The 18,070-nt window shown below is 41.9% G+C and overlaps 1 protein-coding gene and 1 long non-coding RNA gene across 3 annotated transcripts in view; one reads left to right on the top strand and one right to left on the bottom strand.

The window, feature by feature from the left end:
* Positions 1-7,679, bottom strand: part of PIMREG (PICALM interacting mitotic regulator) — a 129,949-nt gene extending 122,270 nt beyond the window's left edge. Inside the window, exon 1 of one of the 2 annotated variants that reach the window (XM_033922832.1) lies at positions 7,531-7,679. The gene's annotated coding sequence lies outside the window, so the exon portion shown is untranslated. Of the gene's footprint in view, positions 1-5,759; positions 5,781-7,530 lie in introns of those variants that run through there. The other variant, XM_033922834.1, reaches the window with a different exon arrangement.
* Positions 7,680-7,747: 68 nt separating this feature from the next.
* Positions 7,748-18,070, top strand: part of LOC117349402 — a 38,834-nt gene continuing 28,511 nt past the window's right edge. Inside the window, exon 1 of the long non-coding RNA XR_004537151.1 lies at positions 7,748-7,919. This is a non-coding gene — a long non-coding RNA (uncharacterized LOC117349402). The remainder of the gene's footprint in view (positions 7,920-18,070) is intronic.

Raw genomic sequence — 18,070 nt, 5'->3', positions numbered from 1 at the left:
AATGCCACCAGTGCATTGAACTGTGTCCCTCCAATGCCAAGTTGTTAGAAGGGCCAGGGATGCTGGGAGTAGGGTTGCCAGACATCTGGGAAAACCTGGACATGTCCTCTTTTTAGACAACTGTCCAGGCTCCCAGAAAGACTTTCCAAAACTCAACATTTGTCACACTCATCTGTGCATGCTCCAGGCCCTCCAGATGTGGCTGGAGCTTGTCCAGAAGGAGAGGAAGCTTCGTGGGGACAAGGCTGAGAGCAGAATGGGACAGGGCTGAAGGCGGAACTGGGTGGAGATGGAGGCAGAACGGGGTGGGGGGGGGGGTATTGGAAGTGGAACTGGGAGGGGTCATGTGTCCAAGGTTTCCTGTAGAAAAATGTGGTAACCCTAGCTGTGAGGGCCCTCTGTGCTGTCCTTCATTGCTCTCCTGTTTGTAAGATGGTTGTATGTGGTAGGAGTTAGGGCTGTGTTACACCCATCCATGGGTGCAGGATTTGAGACAAACTACTATTGGACTAACTTAGGCCCCTTTTTAGCAAGCTGCATAAGGGTTTTATTGGACTAATTTAGGCCCCTTTTTTATCAAGCTGTGTAAGGGTTTTTTTTTATCACCAGCCGCTGCAGTAAAAGCTCCATTGCTCATAGAATTTTACTATGAGCGTCTGAGCTTTTTCTGCAGTGGCCAGCGATAAAATAAACTCTAATGCAGCTTGATAAAAGGGGGACCTTAATGTAATTTATGAGGAAGAAGGGGTTACCTTCAAAAGCTAATCATAAACTACATTGTTAGGCCAATAAGAAAAGGTATTATTGTTTTTCCTTTGTTTTTGCTTTATTTCCACATATTACCTTGAATAGACGACTAACACGGCAACCAAACCATTTCACTCATTATTTGAGTGAAAATTTTAACTTCTAAGGCTTTTCTTCCTGCTTTGCACATCACAGTATTGATGCTTGGTCATAATTTTTTTTGGGGGGGGTGAAGTGTTTATTTATGGCAATATAGAACTTCCCTCCTCTGTTTTGAGTTTGTATTATATACACTGTTAGCTAGTACATTGCAGACAGCTAAACAGCTGTTCCTTTCTTTGGTAATCCATCAACAACTATGGGAAAATTTGCTGGCCTTCTGCAAAATTATGAGAATTGCCTGTGAGAATCTGCAACTTTAAGCAGAATATCATGGTGTAAAATAAAATGTGTGTCACAGGTCAAACAAGAATTCACCATATGAATCTTTGGCTGTGATGAGGCATTTTACTGATCAAATCATCCAATACGAAAGCAAATCTGTATAAAAGAGAGCAGTCCTCATTGAAACTAAATATTATTTATTTTGCTACCCCTCAATAGCTTTCCTCTCTTATCTCTCCTTATACACCTCCTAGAGAACTCCGTTCTCAGATCAGCTGCTCTTAGCTGTGCCCTTCTCCTCCACTGCCAATTCCAGACATCATTCCTTTCTCCTAGCTGCCCCCTAAGCCTGGAATAAATTACCTGAGTTTGTTCACCATGCCCCTTCCTTTACTTTGTTGAAAAGCAAACTGAAACCTCTACCTCACTTTTTTGATATAGCCTTCAATCCATAAACCTCCTTTCCACTGCCCACCAACCTAGCCAGCAGATTAACCATTCCCCCTTATCTGTATCCATGACATCCTTTGTCTGTTTAGATTGTAAGCTCTTTCGAGCAGAGACTGTCTTTGTGACTCTGTACAGCGCTGCGTACGTCTGGTAGTGCTACAGAAATAACTAATAGTAGTAGTATTAGAAAAACAATTTTCCAATCATTTACAATGCAATTTAGCTGCCATTTAATTATCCAAAATTAACCTATTTCTCATTCTTATATTTATCAGCTGTGCTGAAAATTTGCCATTTTATATAAATGGCTGGTTTGTCCACACACAAAACTTCCACATACTATGTCAGTTTAAGAAAAGCAGTTTTTCATGCTGTTTTGTGAAACTGTAGAGCCGCCAGTGATTTTAGTAATGGCTTGAATGGTGAGCCAGCCATATGTCACCTGCTATAAAAGTTGCACAGACTTTAAGTTATTTGGATTTTATTGGCAAAACTAACTAATTTTAGTGCTTCCTAAGTTTTAGTCATCTGCAGCCTCAGATAAGATCACAAAGCAGATTATAAATAAACCTGTCATTTGCAATGGACAATGACTGAAATACAAAGGCTTACGCCATAGAAAATTCAGTGAAGACAGGTCATTTTTCAATCTGCTTTTTCCAACTGAAGCATCAGGATGCAGAGTTTTAGTGATGGATTCTGGGAAAATGATCATCACAATGCATCATGTTCATCGAAATGACAGGTAATGGAATGTAATTGTCAGCACTGAACTGATTTGATAATACAGAATTATAATGGGATATGCATGACTCCTGGGAGGTTAAATATAGTAAGTATCCCTTATGCTTTTCACAATCTAGAATTGTAAAAGATACCTCCAAACTTTGGACATGCTCAAAATATATGTAAGCAACATCTCACATTTGTCTTTGAAATGGAGCATTTGTGGAACTTGAAAGAGAATTGAATTGCTTGTAACCTTATTAGCTTTCTCCTTACAGTGAAGTTTTCACTGACCTCAGTACAAATTGTTTGATGGTTGTGGATTCCTAACAATAATGGGCTGTAAATCTGCTATTGATAAAAAGGAAAGAAGGTAAAGTCCCTGCAGAAAGACAAATGGAGAAAAAACTAATCTAATCTGAATTTCCATGTCACACTTTTCCAGTACAGGTTCAAGGCGCTTTACAAGTGAAGAGGCCCATATAGAAATATGGGGACTTACAATGACGTGAACATATTACTTAAAAACTTATAGGTTTACACAGGTAAATACATGGAGGGGCATTTTCGATAGAACGTCTAAGTCTGACTTTGGAAATTTCCCACAAGACGTTCAAAGTTGGAAGTAGAGAAATGGCCATTTTCGAAACTGACAAAACCATTAGACATCCACTTTTTTTTTTTTTTTTTTAAATCGCCTACTTAGATGACTTGGCCACTAGAAATTCCTGCCTTAGAATGTAGAACTTTGCTCACCATTTTCATACACAAAAATGTCCAAGTTCAAAACATCCAAATCCAGACCATTTGGATATGGGAAGGGCCAGCATTGTAATGGACAAAGAGATGCCTCCATTCAGGATGTAAGGGTTATTCAATTGTTTATTGTTCTATTAGTTTTTAAGCCCGTTACATTAACAGGTGCTATCAGCCCTTCACCCTTACTTTTACCTCCCCCCTGTCCATCAACACCCCTTCCCTGCATTTCTTTATTTAATTTCTTTCTTTCTGTATGTTTGTCTTTCTTTCTCTCTCCCTTGCCCACTGTCTGTCTGTCTTTTTTTTCTTTTGCTCTCTCTCCTTGGCCCCCTATCTGTCTGTCTTTCTTGGTTTCTGTCTCTCTCCTTGCCCGCTGTCTTAATCCCTCCAATATGGTCAGTTTGGGTACCTTTTTGTACTAAGATGCTTTTAAAACAGGTGTAGCTCAGAATGTGTAAGTTATGTACAAGACATCTTGGGAAAGGTTTGATTATTACTGCAAGATGTTTAAGTCCAAGCACACCCAAAGCAACATAAGAATAGCCTAACTGGGTCATACAAATGTTCCATCAAGCCCAGTAGCACATTCTCACGGTGGCCGATCCAGGTCACTAGTACTTGGCCAAAACCCAAGGAGTAGCAATATTCCATGCTACCGATCCAGGGCAAGCAATGGCTTCCCCCATGTCTTTCTCAATAACAGACTATGGACTATTCCTCCAGGAACTTGTCCAAACCTTTCTTAAAACCAGCTATGCTATCCGCTCTTACCATATCCTCTGGCAACGCATTCCAGAGCTTAACTATTCTCTGAGTGAAAAAAAATTTCCTCCTATTGGTTTTAAAAGTATTTTCCTGTAACTTCATTGAGTGTCCCCTAGTCTTTGTAATTTTTAATTGAGTGAAAAATCAATCCACTTGTACACATTCTACTCCACTCAGGACCGTTTTAGTCTTTCCTCATATGAGAGGTGTTCCATCCCCTTTACCATATTGGTCGCTCTTAGTTGAACCTTTTCTAGTGCCACTATATCTCCAGATGAGGTCGCACCATGGAGCGATACAGGGGCATTATAACATTCTTAGTCTTGTTAACCATCCCTTTTTTAAATAATTCCTAAGCATCATGTTTGCTTTTATGGCCACCGCCGAACATTGGGCAGAAAATTTCATCGTTATTGTCTATGATGATACCCAGATCCTTTTCTTGGGCGCTAATCCCCAAGGTGGACCCTAGCATCCGGTAACTGTGATTCAGGTTGTTCTTCCCAATGTGCATCACTTTGCATTTGTCCACATTAAATTTCATCTGCCATTTGGACGCCCAGTTTTCCAATTTCTTAAGGTCTGCCTGTAATTTTTCACAATCAGCATGCGTTTTAACAACTTTGAAGAGTTTAGTGTCATCTGCAAATTTAATCACCTCACTAGTCATTCCAATTTCTAGATCATTTACAAATAAGTTAAATAGCACCGGTCCCAGTACAGACCTCTGCGGCACTCCACTATTTACTCTTCTCCATTGAGAAAAAATGACCATTTAACCCTACCCTCTGTTTTATATTCGATAACCAATTCCTAATCCACAACTGAACTTTACCACCTATCCCATGACTCTTATTTTCTCAGGAGCCTCTCATGAGGAACTTTATCAAATGCTTTCTGAAAATCTAGATACACTATATCAGGGGTGCCCACACTTTTTTGGCTTGCGAGCTACTTTTAAAATGACCAAGTCAAAATGATCTACCAACAATAAAATTTAAAAAAACACAAATCACACCACGCAGAGAAAATGTTAATTATCATTTGAATTTTGATTTTTTTTCAGAGGTCAAGGCAGATGACTTTAAAATAAGCAATGTCACCTCAGTAACAACTATACAAAAATAGACAAATATACCCCCTCCCCTTTTACTAAACCGCGATAGCGGTTTTTAACGCAGGGAGTTGCTCTAAATGCCCTGCGCTGCTCTCGATGCTCATAGGCTCCCTGCACTAAAACCGCTATTGTGGTTTAGTAAAAGGGAGGCCTTAGTGCAAGAATATAGATAGCAGATATAAATTCTCAAAACACACATTTTAATCACTAAATTGAAATAAAATCATTTTTCCTACCTTTTTGTTTGGTGATTTCATGAGTTTCTGGTTGCACTTCCTTCTTCTGTAAAGTCAATATTTCTTTATTTCTTTCTTTCTTTCTCTCTCCCCCCCTGCCTGCCTTTCTCTCTCTCTCCCCCTGCCCCCCCCCCAAGCCATCATGCCGATTTCTCCACTTCCCCAATTTTTTCTCTACCCCCACCTCCAAGCCACCAACACAATTTCTCCCTACTGCTTCCCCGAGCCAGGCCTAGCACATACAAGCGTCAGGCCCACAAGACTTCACCTCCGACGTCAATTCTAACGTCAGGGAGGAAGTTCCAGGCCAACCAGGCAGCGATTGGCTGGCCCAGAACTTCCTCTCCAACGGCAGAATTGACGTCAGAGGTGAAGTCTTGTGAGTCTGGCGCTTGTACGGGAAGCAGCAGGGAGAAAAAGATTGCAAAGGCAACGCGATCGACTTGCGTTGTCTTTGCGATCTAGTGGTCAATCGCGATCAACCATTTAGGCACCCCTGCACTACATCAACCGGCTCACCTTTATCCACATTTTTATTCATACCTTCAAAGAAGTCAAGCAAATCACTTACTTACAAAAAATGTTAAAAGAACAGGCCCAAGAACTGAACCCAGAGGAACACCACTGGTAACATCCCTTTCCTCAAGAGTGATTCCAATAGACCACTATCCTCGGTCACCTTCTACTGAACCAGTTCCTGATGCAATCGTGTCAATTTAGTGTCCGTAATCTAGACCAGCATTCTTCAACCTTTTTACACCTATGGACCGGCAGAAATAAAATAATTATTTTGTGGACCGGCGATTGAAGAACACTGGTATATAGCATAACTCTTATCATAGTCCTGCTTTGTAGACTTAAATTTGAAAGTAATTATGGAATCTATTATAACAAAAGCAACCAAATCTCCTATTCTACAAAATCGCTTTAAATCTCCTTTAATCTTCCTCCTCAGACACTGTTCTGCTTACTGGCGTGTTTGCTTCTGTATTGCACAGACATAGCTTCTCCACTTTGGTAAGGTCTATTGCAGGGGTGTCAAACTCAATCACATTAAGGGGCCGAAATCCAAAACAAAGGCTATGTCGTGGGCCGGACCCCGCTCCCATAATAGTAATACGCTTCTCCCTCTGTATTCACGGTTTCAACAATCGCGGCTTTGATTATTTGCAGTTTTTTTGATTACTGGCTTATCCATGGTTGCAGAGAAAAATTTTGCCATGTTTTTCCAAGCACCGATTTCCAGCATTCACAGAGAAAATCACAGATTCCTAGCCTCTTTTCAAGAATCAGTCAAAAGAGACCAAGTCATAATCATTTGGCTACACTCACACACAGCTCACCCCTCATTCATACGCACTCAAGGACCAGGGATCCCCCTCCCCCATTTCTCATAGTCTGACATCTTCCTCTCTCCCCAGTCAGCATGCCTCCCCCCACCCCTCCCTGGTCCACTGTCCAGTATCTATGCTCCTACCGCAACCGAGGTCCGGCATCTCGTGCTCATTCTCAAACCCCACTGGTTCAACCTTCAAACTTGTTTCCGAGATTACCTGCAGCGGCATTTACATGGGGTTGCCTGCGGCGGCCCCGGAGCTTTCCTTCTGCCACGTCCCGCCCCACCAGAAATAGAAAGTTGAGTCAAGAGGGGAAGCGGGACGTGGCACAGGGAAAGTGGTTGCGTCAGAGGAGGCAGGAAAGGGAAAGCTTCAGGTTTAGTTGTAGGTTTAGTGTTAATGGGCAACATCAAAGATAGGTTTGAATGTGGGGAGTGGGGATGAAGTAAGGTTGGAATAAGGGTGAGCTACCGGAACGTGAGATTGCTATTCAGTTTCATCAAATGCGGAAAGGTTTTTAAAAGAAAACCACAAATAACATATGAAAAAGTTATTTGCAGTTTTCCAGTATTCGTGGTCATGTCAATCCCCTATCACTGCGAATACAACACAGATAACCCCTATGCAAATATGGATACAATTATGGAATGCCCTTGTTGGCCAAATTCGGAAATGCAATGATAGGAGTTCATTTAGAAAACTGTTAAAAACACAATTATTTGTTGATGCATTTTTCTGAGTATTGCTGTTGTATGAATTAATTCTGCCTGTTTCTACTTGTCCTTATTTGTTTTAATATTTTATCTATGTAACCATTTTGGTAAACGGTATAGAAATTTTTTAAATAAATAAATAAAAGTACTAATATATACAAACAAACCCCAAGATGCAAGACTCTGCATGCAGTAAAGGAAACAAATGCATTTCTTCCGGAAGAGTGCAAAATACAGACACAGCAGATGTAAATTCTCAAATTCACTAAATTTAAAACTAAAATCATTTCCCCTACCTTTGTTGTCTTCCTCCATGCTGTGCCTTAACTTCTAGCCTGCTCTCCTGGGCCGTTTTATGCCGCCCCCGGCGTTATTTTCGGCCCGGCTCCCTCTTCCTCACTGCCTCAGCGCCCATAGCCGCGCGCGCAGGCAACGGCTCCTCACGCGCCTGATCCGGAAGCCGCTTTATCACATCAGAGAGAAGGTTTCCGGTTCAGGCGCGGGGCGCGCTTAGGAGCCGCTGCCCCCGCGCGCGCGCCTCTGCGCCCTGAGGCGGCGAGGAAGAGGGAGCCGGGCCCCAAATAAGGCCGCCTCGAGCGCAGCGCGAGGGCTGAAGAACACTGTCTCGGGCACGTGCCGGCCCAGCGGGGTGATTGGAGTCTGGTTCTAGATGCTGTCATTAGTGGTAAGACAAATATTACATGTCGTAGGCCTTAGAGCTTTGTTACCATCACAACAACTGATACTCTGGCGTAGGTTTGGAGACTTTTTTATATTACTGCCTAGACCAGTGGTTCCCAAACCTGTCCTGGGGGACCCCCAGCCAGTCAGGTTTTCAAGATATCCCTAATGAATATGCATGAGAGAGATTTGCATATAATGGAAGTGACAGGTATGCAAATCTCTCTCATGCATATTCATTAGGGATATCTTGAAAACCTGGTTTGGGAACCACTGGCCTAGACTATACACCACATGGTTCTTCTATGAGGCTGCATTACTTTCTTATCTGAAAGCCTCTGTATAAGTTTGTATAAGTCAGGGGTGTCCAATCTCGGTCCTCGAGGGCCGCAATCCAGTCGGGTTTTCAGGATTTCCCCAATGAATATGCATTGAAAGCAGTGCATGCAAATAGATCTCATGCATATTCATTGGGGAAATCCTGAAAACCCGACTGGATTGTGGCCCTCGAGGACCGACATTGGACACCCCTGGTATAAGTGATGCTGGTATAACACATTTACTATTCCTAATGATACAGCACTTTTAAATGATATGGAGCTCCTTAAAAACATGGAGCATTGGCTAACTGACTACTTCCAGAATAATGAGACAGAAGCATTATGGTATCATATAATTTGGGATGCCATTAAGGCATATATATATATATGAGGGGAATATAATTGCTTGTAGCTGTAAGATAAACACATTAAGAAAACATAAACGATGTCATTTAGAAGCTGATATTATGAATAAGGAGCGTCAGTTTTATGCTTCTCCATCCCAGCCTTTGAAGATCCAATTGCAGCAATTGAACTCCATCTTGTGGAAAAGGGCTGGAGTCCTGCTTTTTAGAGAAAGTGCTGTATATTGGGAACAATTTAATCAAGCAGGAAGGCTTCTTGCTAAGTGTCTAAGACAAAAGCATAAAAATGAAAAAAAAAAAATCTATTAGAATGTTTGTTGGTCTTTATACAGACCCAGCACAAATTGCTCAGCAAATCAAATTATTTTATGAACAATTGTATACCCCAGGAACTAATCCTGATCATTCTCAAATATTAGACTTTTTCCATACTCTTACTCCTACTCTTTCCAAATCACTATTTGGTAAACATAATACAGTAGATATGTTTCTAGGGAGGGAATTTGAACTTCCATCAAAAGTCTTAAACAAAGAAAATCTCTGAGTGGGGATGGTCTACCCTCAAATGTTACCACTCTATCCAAAGTCTCTTAATCCAGAAATTAATACAACTTTATACACCTTTTACTAGTTCTTCCACGAGTGCAGGATCCTTTACAGAGGCAGTAATAGTACTACTGTATTTCAAAAAACCTGGTATAGACCCATTTCTTAAAAAAAAAAACAAACAATAGACCTATATCATTATTAAATTTTGACTTACTCTAAGGGCTCCTTTTACGAAGGTGCGCTAGGGTTTTTAGCGCACGCACAAAATTACCGTGCAAGCCGAAAATCTACCGCCTGCTGAAAAGGAGGCAGTAGTGGCTAGTGCGCTCGGGAATTTAACACGCGCTATTGCGCGCGTTAAGTCCTAGCGCACCTTCATAAAAGGAGCCCTAAGCTTTTGGCTGATAGACCAGCTACAATGATGACTCATATCATTCATCCTTCATAAAGTGGTTTTATTCAGGGCTGCATGATATTGGATAACACAAGAGGGGTTTTTGTCATGCGTTGCAGGCTACACAGACGTCCAAAGATCCCTTCTGTGTAATGTCTTTGAATGTTAAAAAAGTGTTTGACTTTGTTGAGTGGAAGTATCAACTTTGTGATATTTGCATTAACATGGTGAAATTATTATATTTTTGTCCAAAGGCCAGGTTGAATGTGGTTGAATGGAAAACTAGCACATGGACATTAATTTAGAAAATGGGGAAACCAGTCATTTTCTCAATGACTGGCTGGCCCACATCATCTCAAGCACTTCTTCCTACTTAAACTTCAGGAAACTACTAAAAACTAATCTTTTCATCCGATTCACACCCTAAACCCCTATGCCATACCCTGGCCCCTTCTTTCTCACCATGTCCTTCACGCAGATTGTCTTGACCTTCTTCCCTGTACCATTTATTACCCTGATTGTACCTATCCTCGCTGATTGTACCATTCTTCGCCGATTGTACCACCATTCGCTGATTATTCTATTTTTCTCTGTTTGTACCATTTTTCTCTGCCACCTATTTTCTATGTTTGTACCATTGTACCAATTTCGCTGATTGTCCAGCCCTTCTTCATTGTAAACCGCCTCGAACTACTATGGCTTTGGCGGTATATAAGAAATAAAATTATTATTATTATTATTATTTTCTGACTGCTGCAAAGGTGGTCTTAACGTACCCCTTACATGGGTCTTTCCCATGTGATTTTATTAACAGGCTACTTATCCCCCATACTCCCCATCATACATTACGCCCTTCTAATCAAAACTTGCTATCCATCCCTTCTTTAAGATACATTAACACTATGCGTACTAGCATTTTTTCTGTTACGGCCCCTACTATTTGGAATTCAGCACCAAGTTATATAAGAGAAATTATATCCCTTGATAAATTTAAAAGTAATTTGAAGGTCTTTCTTTTCAAAGACGCTTTCGGTGTATAATAGTCCTTTTAATGGAAATCTGTTCCTTACCATTTTTTAATCATTTTAGCATATTTTACAAAATTTTAGACTACTTATTTTATTGTTCCCCTTCCTTTTGTTTTGGTCCTTCTCCCCCCTCTTTCTTTTATACAAATTCTATTTCTGCCCTTTTCCGTCCTATATCGGTAAGTTAATGTTTGTCAGTGCGTTTAGTGTTTGTAGCATTATTTGTAATTTGTTTTTAACATATGCTCTTTTTATATTTTGTTTTTATATTATGTAAAACCACTTTGAATTTTGATAAGGTGGTATATCAATCACATTTTTAAATAAACCTGAAACCATAGGCCAGTTTTGCCGCGGCTATAGTAAAAGGGTCCCTATGAAAGGAATGCTTCATAATGACTATTATTGAATACCTCTTTTATACCTTCATTAGGAATTTGTCCATTGGCCATATCACATTATGAAAAAAAATGGAATCTTTTAAAGTTCTGTTTCCTGAAGCCCTTCTTTTAGGGCAGAAGCTAGAACTGAACTACAAGGAAAATTTTTCCTTTTTTTCTCTGGAACATCTAAGATACCAAGAAAAATAAGTTGGGTTCTGCATTTTTGCTTGCTCTTCTTGGTGGGGAGAAGAGTTGCTCAGGGTAGTCAAGAAAGGGTTCTGGCCTTTGGTGGGTGAGGGGAAATAATATTCAAGTTTATTAAAACATTTGATTTATCGCATATCAAAAATTTCTAGGTAATGTACAATAATTAAAATGGGGAAAAGTACAGTATTTTTCGCTCCATATGATGCAATTTTTTCCCCCAAAAGTGGGTGGAAATGTCTGTGCGTCTTATGGAGCGAATAATGCATCACTGACTGTGATGTCACATATTCGGTACCTTTTTTTTCACCTTTTTAAATCCTGGTGGTCAAGTGATGTATCGGCAGGAGTGTGCTTTCCTGCCCCGCACTGAGCCCCTCCCTCGCTGGACGGCTGCCTCAGATCTTGCGGCCAGCGGCGTACAAGGCAGGAGTGAGCTTTTTGCGCTCCAGCCTGGCCCTGCGTCACTCCCTGAATGGCTGCCATCTGTTCTCGCAAGTCCCGCACTTAATGAAAATAAGATAAGTCTTTTCAGCTACACTGGAAGAATAACATTCAGAATTTAGGAAGTTGGTTGTCTAAGAATTTTTCAGCACTCCTCATACATATACAAGTCTGAGTTCTGACCATTCTCCACACATATGTGACTTCCCCTCAGTCGCGTAGTAAGGAGGGCGCTGCACCTCTCCACCCCTTGCTCCTCTCCTTGCTATGTGTGCGTGCCCCTTCCGTCCTCTGTACCTTTTTTACTTCCCTTGTGTGAAGTTGCTGCCTGCATTGGCATCAGCGATCTCTCTGTCACTTATGGAACCCGCACCTAGGAAGTGACATCAAAGGGTGAGCTGACACCAACATGGGCATGCTGCTCACACTGGAGAAGTTAAAAAGGGAAGGGGGTATGCACATAGTGGGGAGGAGGGCAGAGAGGGTTGCCACCCTTACTATGCCACTGCTTCCCCTTTGCAAATGTATACTATGTAAATTAAGCATGTATTTTCAGAATAAGATGAGCAGAATTTTGGCATTTATTTATTCAGTTTTCTATACTGTTCTCCCAGGGGAGCTCAGAATGGTTTACATGAATTTATTCAGGTACTCAAGCAATTTTCCCTCACTGTCATGGTAGGTTCATAATCTATCTAATGTACCTGGGGCAATGGAGGGATTAATTGAAAGGAGCAGCATGGGTTTGAACCCACAATCTTAGGGTGCTGAGGCTGTAGCTTTAACCACTGTGCCATACTCTCCCTATGGGTAATACTATTATTCCAAACATTTATGCATGAATGGGAGTGTAACATGTTATAGAATAGTCCCTGTTATGTCTTTCTTTTCCTTTTATTAGTCTCCTTTCTAAGAGGATCTTTTACTAAGGCATGCTAGCCAATTTAGCGCATGCGAAATGTTAACTCATCCATAGAATATAATTATTTATTTTTATTTATTTATTTTATATACCACTTATATCCTAAGTGGTTTACATTCAGGTACTTTATCATATTTACCTTTCTGTTCCGGTGGGCTCAAACTCTATCTAGTGTACCTGGGCGCATTAGCATTTAACGTTCGCTAAATCGGCTAGCGCTCCTTAGTAAAAGACCCCCTAAGTTTCTTAAGATCTCCAACCCTTTTCTCTTGAATTGGGGTCTAATGTAGAGGCAGATAATCTGGATAAGTTTCTTTGTATTTTCCTGTATATTATTTTGTGGAAGGATTTTTGTACCATATCTCTGGCATACAAAAATGTATTCTTGTAAACTTACTTTGTTCTTCAATTAAAATGAAAAAAATGCTGAGACACATCTCAAAATTTTCAGACATTTATGCCACTCAAGAATTTTGCCAAAAACCATTATCAGATTGTTCAGATAACTTTATTGGCATGACAATTTTATACGTGTTGCCAAAGTAATAACATTTCTTTTCCTTTTTTTTAAATCTTAAAATCCATATTCAAGTAATAACTAAACAGAAGAAATATATTATCTTTAATGAGCACTTTTACAATTGCTTCAAGATTTGCAATCATCTCGAGTAGCACTTGAAGATACAGTACTTTAATTTTCTTTCAAGCTCATTCCAGTTGGATGCTCCGACCATGACAGGAATGAATGTTTTAATACAACCATCACATCCAAACTAGCAATTAGAATAACTCATTATAACTTATGCAGGGTCGATTTCACCATTGGTGCAGCTTGCCTCGTGGCCATTCACCAATATCTTATGTCAACTTTTGACAACCTCATTCTCCTCCCAGTTCCCGACAGACCAGCCAATTAAACATATTGACTAGAAATAGCTTTCTTCCCACCACCATCTTTTCCCTCCCACAAATTCTTTTGAAGATACTCAACTATTACAAGCACATCAAAGAAGTAAATGGATTTTCTTAGGATGGAAAAACTGAGCCATCATAATGTAATGGTGTTCTTTTCCAATAAAAGACTTAAAAAATACAAGGCAAGATTGTCATTGTGAATGGCGGTGGCATAAAATCAAAAGCACAGAGTTTGCTCAGATCTTCAAAATGTCAGTAATCCAAAGAAAAAGTAGCCTAATTTTGTCAAGATGGGGTTATAAAATTTAGAGTTAAGGGGCAATTCTATAAATGGGTGTCTCCATGTAGAACCTATTGTATAAAGACATCTGGGTGTCAAGATTCTGTTATAGAATACTAGTGTAACCTGAGATCTACATGCAATGGCATAGTAAGAGGGGTTGAGGGGGGGAGGTCCGCCCCAGGCACAGTCTTCCTCAGGGCACTGGCATCCCTCCTCCCCCTGCTGCCCCTTCCCTTCCCCATACTTTTTTAACTTCAGCACAAACAGCGACGAAGTTGCGTTGGCTTCGGCACAGTCTCTGACATCACTTCTGGGACCTGTGCCTGGGAAGTGATGTCAGAGAGAGCACCGAAGCTGATGTGGGCAGCAAGTTTGTGGCTGCTTGCATCAAAGTTAAAAGGTACGGGGAAGGGGCATGCATGCACGGCAAGGGGGTGGGAGAGGGGCACCACTCACCCTCACTACGCCACTGTCTGCATGTTGCAGTCACACAAGCCTAAGACTTGGCTAATTGCGGGCACAAAACCCCCAAATTTGTGCACACAAATTATAAAATAAGGGCAATTGTGCACACAACCTAATATAATAATTAACAGTTAATAGGAGTTAACAGTCAATTATTGGCTTAAAGTGGTGCTAATTGCAAACAATTTGCATTTACACAAGCAAATGCCCTTAGTCATTGTTCTAGAACTTGCATGCACAAATTCTGACAAGCAAAACTTCTAGGGAGCATGGATGTAGGAGGAGAATGGGCAAATCAGGGACCTGTCAAGGATGTTATAGAATACTAGGAGTTTCACTTGTAACTGTCAACAGATAGGCATGGTGCAAGTCCTTGATTTGAAACTGCGGACTCAAGCTCATAATCTATAATGGCAATTCTGCGTGGAACTGCAGTTGTAGAATTCATATTTAGCGCACATCACCCAGGACCTAAATATTGGTGCTCTTTCTTTCAACCCCAATGCAGCTGGTGCCTGCCTAACTTTCAGTATTTTGTAAGTTATGTGCATAAGTGGAAAACCCCCCACCACCACCCATGCTCCTGCCATGTATATGATCCTTTCCATTTATGCACTATTCCACTTATGTTTATCCTTCCAGAATAGGTCAAGAAAAATAGCCATTTTTGTTGCTCTTCTCTGAACTCTTTCGAGTAGTACTATGTCCTTTTTCATGTATGGCGACCAGTATCGGATGCAGTATTCCCGGTGGGAGCGTACCATGGCCCGGTATAACGGCATGATAACCTTTTCAGATCTGTTTGTGATTCCCTTCTTAATCATTCATAGCATTCTGTTTGCCCTTTTCGCCACCGCCGCGCATTGCGCGGACGGTTTCATTGACTTGTCTACAAGTACTCCCAAGTCTCTTTCCTGGGGGCTCTCTCCGAATATAGCCCTGGACATCCTGTATTCGTACATATGATTTTTGTTACCGACATGCATCACCTTGCACTTATCCAAGTTGAACCTCATTTGCCATTTCGCAGCCCATTTCTTGAGTGTATTTATGTCTTTTTGTAGGTCTTCGCAATCCTTCTGTGTCCTCACTACTCTGAATAACTTTGTATCGTCCTCAAATTTAATCACCTCACACGTCATGCCAATTTCTAGGTCAATTATAAATATGTTAAAGAGCACCGAACCCTGCGGCACTCCACTCGTGACGCTTTTCTAGTCCGAGTATTGTCCATTCACCCCCACTCTCTGTTTCCTATCTGCCAACCAGAGAGTGGGGGTGAATGGACAATACTCGGATGTGGAAAGTCAGTGGTCCAAGCTGAAAGGAGTTATAAAAATGGCATTGGGTCTTTATGTAAGGAAAATAAACAAAAGTAAGAGGCAATGGCATAGCGAGGGTGAGTGGCCCCTGGGGCAGTGGTGCCCCTCCCTTGCCCTCTTCTCGCCCCATGTGCCTATCCGACCTCCCCTGCCACATGCACACCCCCTTTCCTTGCCCCGTACCTTTTTAATTTTCCAGGCACGAACGACATAACAAATTTGCTGTCCACGTCATGTCAGCTATCCCTCTGACGTCACTTCCTAGGAACGGGGCCGAGAAGTGATGAAAGAGAGAGGTGACACCGATGTAGGCTGTAAGTTTATAATGCTGCTCTTGCAGGGAAAATTAAAGAGGTATGAAGGAAGTGAAGGGAAAGGGCGCACGCATGCAGCAGGGGGTGTCAGGAAGGAGGGGGGGCAGAGAGGAGGACAGGTGCCAGCACCCCTACTAAGACTGCACCCGGGGGCAGACGGCCCCCCCCCCCCCACCCACCCCTTACAACACCACTGGTAAGAGGACACAGAAACCTATGGCTCATCAAAAAAGTGTCTGAAGGAATAAAGTCAAAACAGGTGGCATTTATGAAGTACAGAAAATGCAGAAAGAAGAACACAGAAGGAATACTCAAAGAACTGAAGAGAGAAATACAAAAGTGCAGAGGAAGAACAAATGGAAAGAGACATAAAGGCGCGCATTTAGAAAGGTGTGCTGCCGAGCTACGCATGCTAAATTCAGAGCAACCCATAGAAACAAAATGGGTGGCTTGGCATTTAGCGTACGCTGCTCAGCAGTGCACCTTTGTAAAAAGATTCAAAAGAAAGGTGATGGCATTTCTCAAGTGGAAGGCTAGAAATGGGATTGAGAGACTGATATGTGGAAAGTGATGAGGAACAGTCAGAAATAATGAATAAATACTTCTGTTCTCTATTCACGGAAGAAAATGCTGGGGAAGGAACTCTGTTGGCCGACAAAGAAATATATAGGAGTGGAGTAGACATTCTGTATCCATATGACCATTATTATCAACCTCAATAATCAATCTAGACTGCAACAGTCAATATATGCACAAAAGCATAAACGATCAGTGTAATCTGTTTATCAACTGATCTTAGGTTTCTGGTGGATGTTGCTTCGGTGTTACCTGACCCCTGATCTGTGCTCAGCCCCAGTCCACAAGTTCAGGGTTTAGCCCTACAAGATATGGTGTAAGTGCAAGATATGAGTATCCTCCTTGCCAGGACAGACCCTGGTAATACTTCCAGCCAGTGTCTACCTGCATCTGTTTGCACAGGATGCCCATTTCATCCAACTGAAAAGATGCAGAAAGCAGATTAGCCAGATAGTAATGAGTCGATGAATTGCCATTTTTCTGCATATCCTTGTGCGTTTTGCTATGCACCGAGAGGCATCTCATAGCACGCATGGCTGTGTCCATCTAACACCCCTTATTTGCAAAGAAATTGAACCATTTCAGCTACCAAGATGTTAAGAAGCCCTGTTAAGAAGAAGCAATTAATCATTTCAAATAAATCAATAAATAATTACATGCACTGTATGGCTCAGCTCATAAATGGAGCTCGTGAGCTTGCTGTAAATATTTTTGGGAAACCTATAATAGCAAGAAGAGCAGTAAGTTGTGATGTTGAGCATGGGGCTAAATAAACAGGGGTAGATATTTAGAGGCTTGGTTAGCAGGGGCTGCTAACTGAATAAGTGGTGGCCAGTGGGATATTCTATGCATTAACCAGATAGTAATGCTGAATATTTCCTCAGACTATAAGGGCAGTAATAGGCAAAACCTGGACAGAGCCAAAGGCAGTGGTATATCAAGGTTTGATGGTCCGCCCTGGGCGCAGCTCATAGGGGGCTGCTCTGGTCCCTTCTCCATGCTGCAGCCTGCAATCTTCAGGCCAAGGGCAGCCTCGGCCACCGGCAGCCTCAACTGAACACACTATTCCGGGGCTGCCAAAGGCACCATGTTTTGTTGACCGACGCTGCCAGTGGCCTGAAAATTGAAACTGGCAGCTGGGGGAGAGGAGGGAGAAATGTTGCACCTGATTGGGGAGAGGGAGGAATAAAAGAGAAAGCAGCCAAATTGGGAGGGAGGAAGGAAGAAAGAAAGAAGGAAGTCTAGGACAGAGAAGGGAGAGAGAGATGCCAGACCATGGGGGAGGGAGGGAAGGGAAGCAGAGGAAAGAGATTCCAAACCACAGGGGGAGGGGAGAGAAAAATGGATGTGAAGGAGACAGAGATGCCAGATGCCATGCGGTGGGATAGGGTGGGGTTGGAACGGAAAGAAGGAAGGCAGGAGAGAAAGATGTCAGAGCATGGGGAGAGGAAGAAGGGATGGAGAGATGAAAAGGATGTCAGACCATGGGGTGGGGCAGTGGCATACCAAGGGCAGACACTGGATAGAAGGGGTAGAGAGAAAGGTTAGATGCTGCATGGAAAGGATAGAAATGGGCAGATGCTTGATGGAAGGGAAGGGCAGAGAAAGAAGGCAAACACTGGATGAAGGGATAGAGAGAGAAAGGGCAGATGCTGAATGGAAAGGAGAATG

Source organism: Geotrypetes seraphini, chromosome 15, assembly GCF_902459505.1.
Source record: "Geotrypetes seraphini chromosome 15, aGeoSer1.1, whole genome shotgun sequence".
NCBI classification, from domain to species: Eukaryota; Metazoa; Chordata; class Amphibia; order Gymnophiona; family Dermophiidae; genus Geotrypetes; species Geotrypetes seraphini.
Note: the sequence above shows the minus strand (reverse complement) of the source record. Positions and strands in the feature narration are given on the sequence as shown.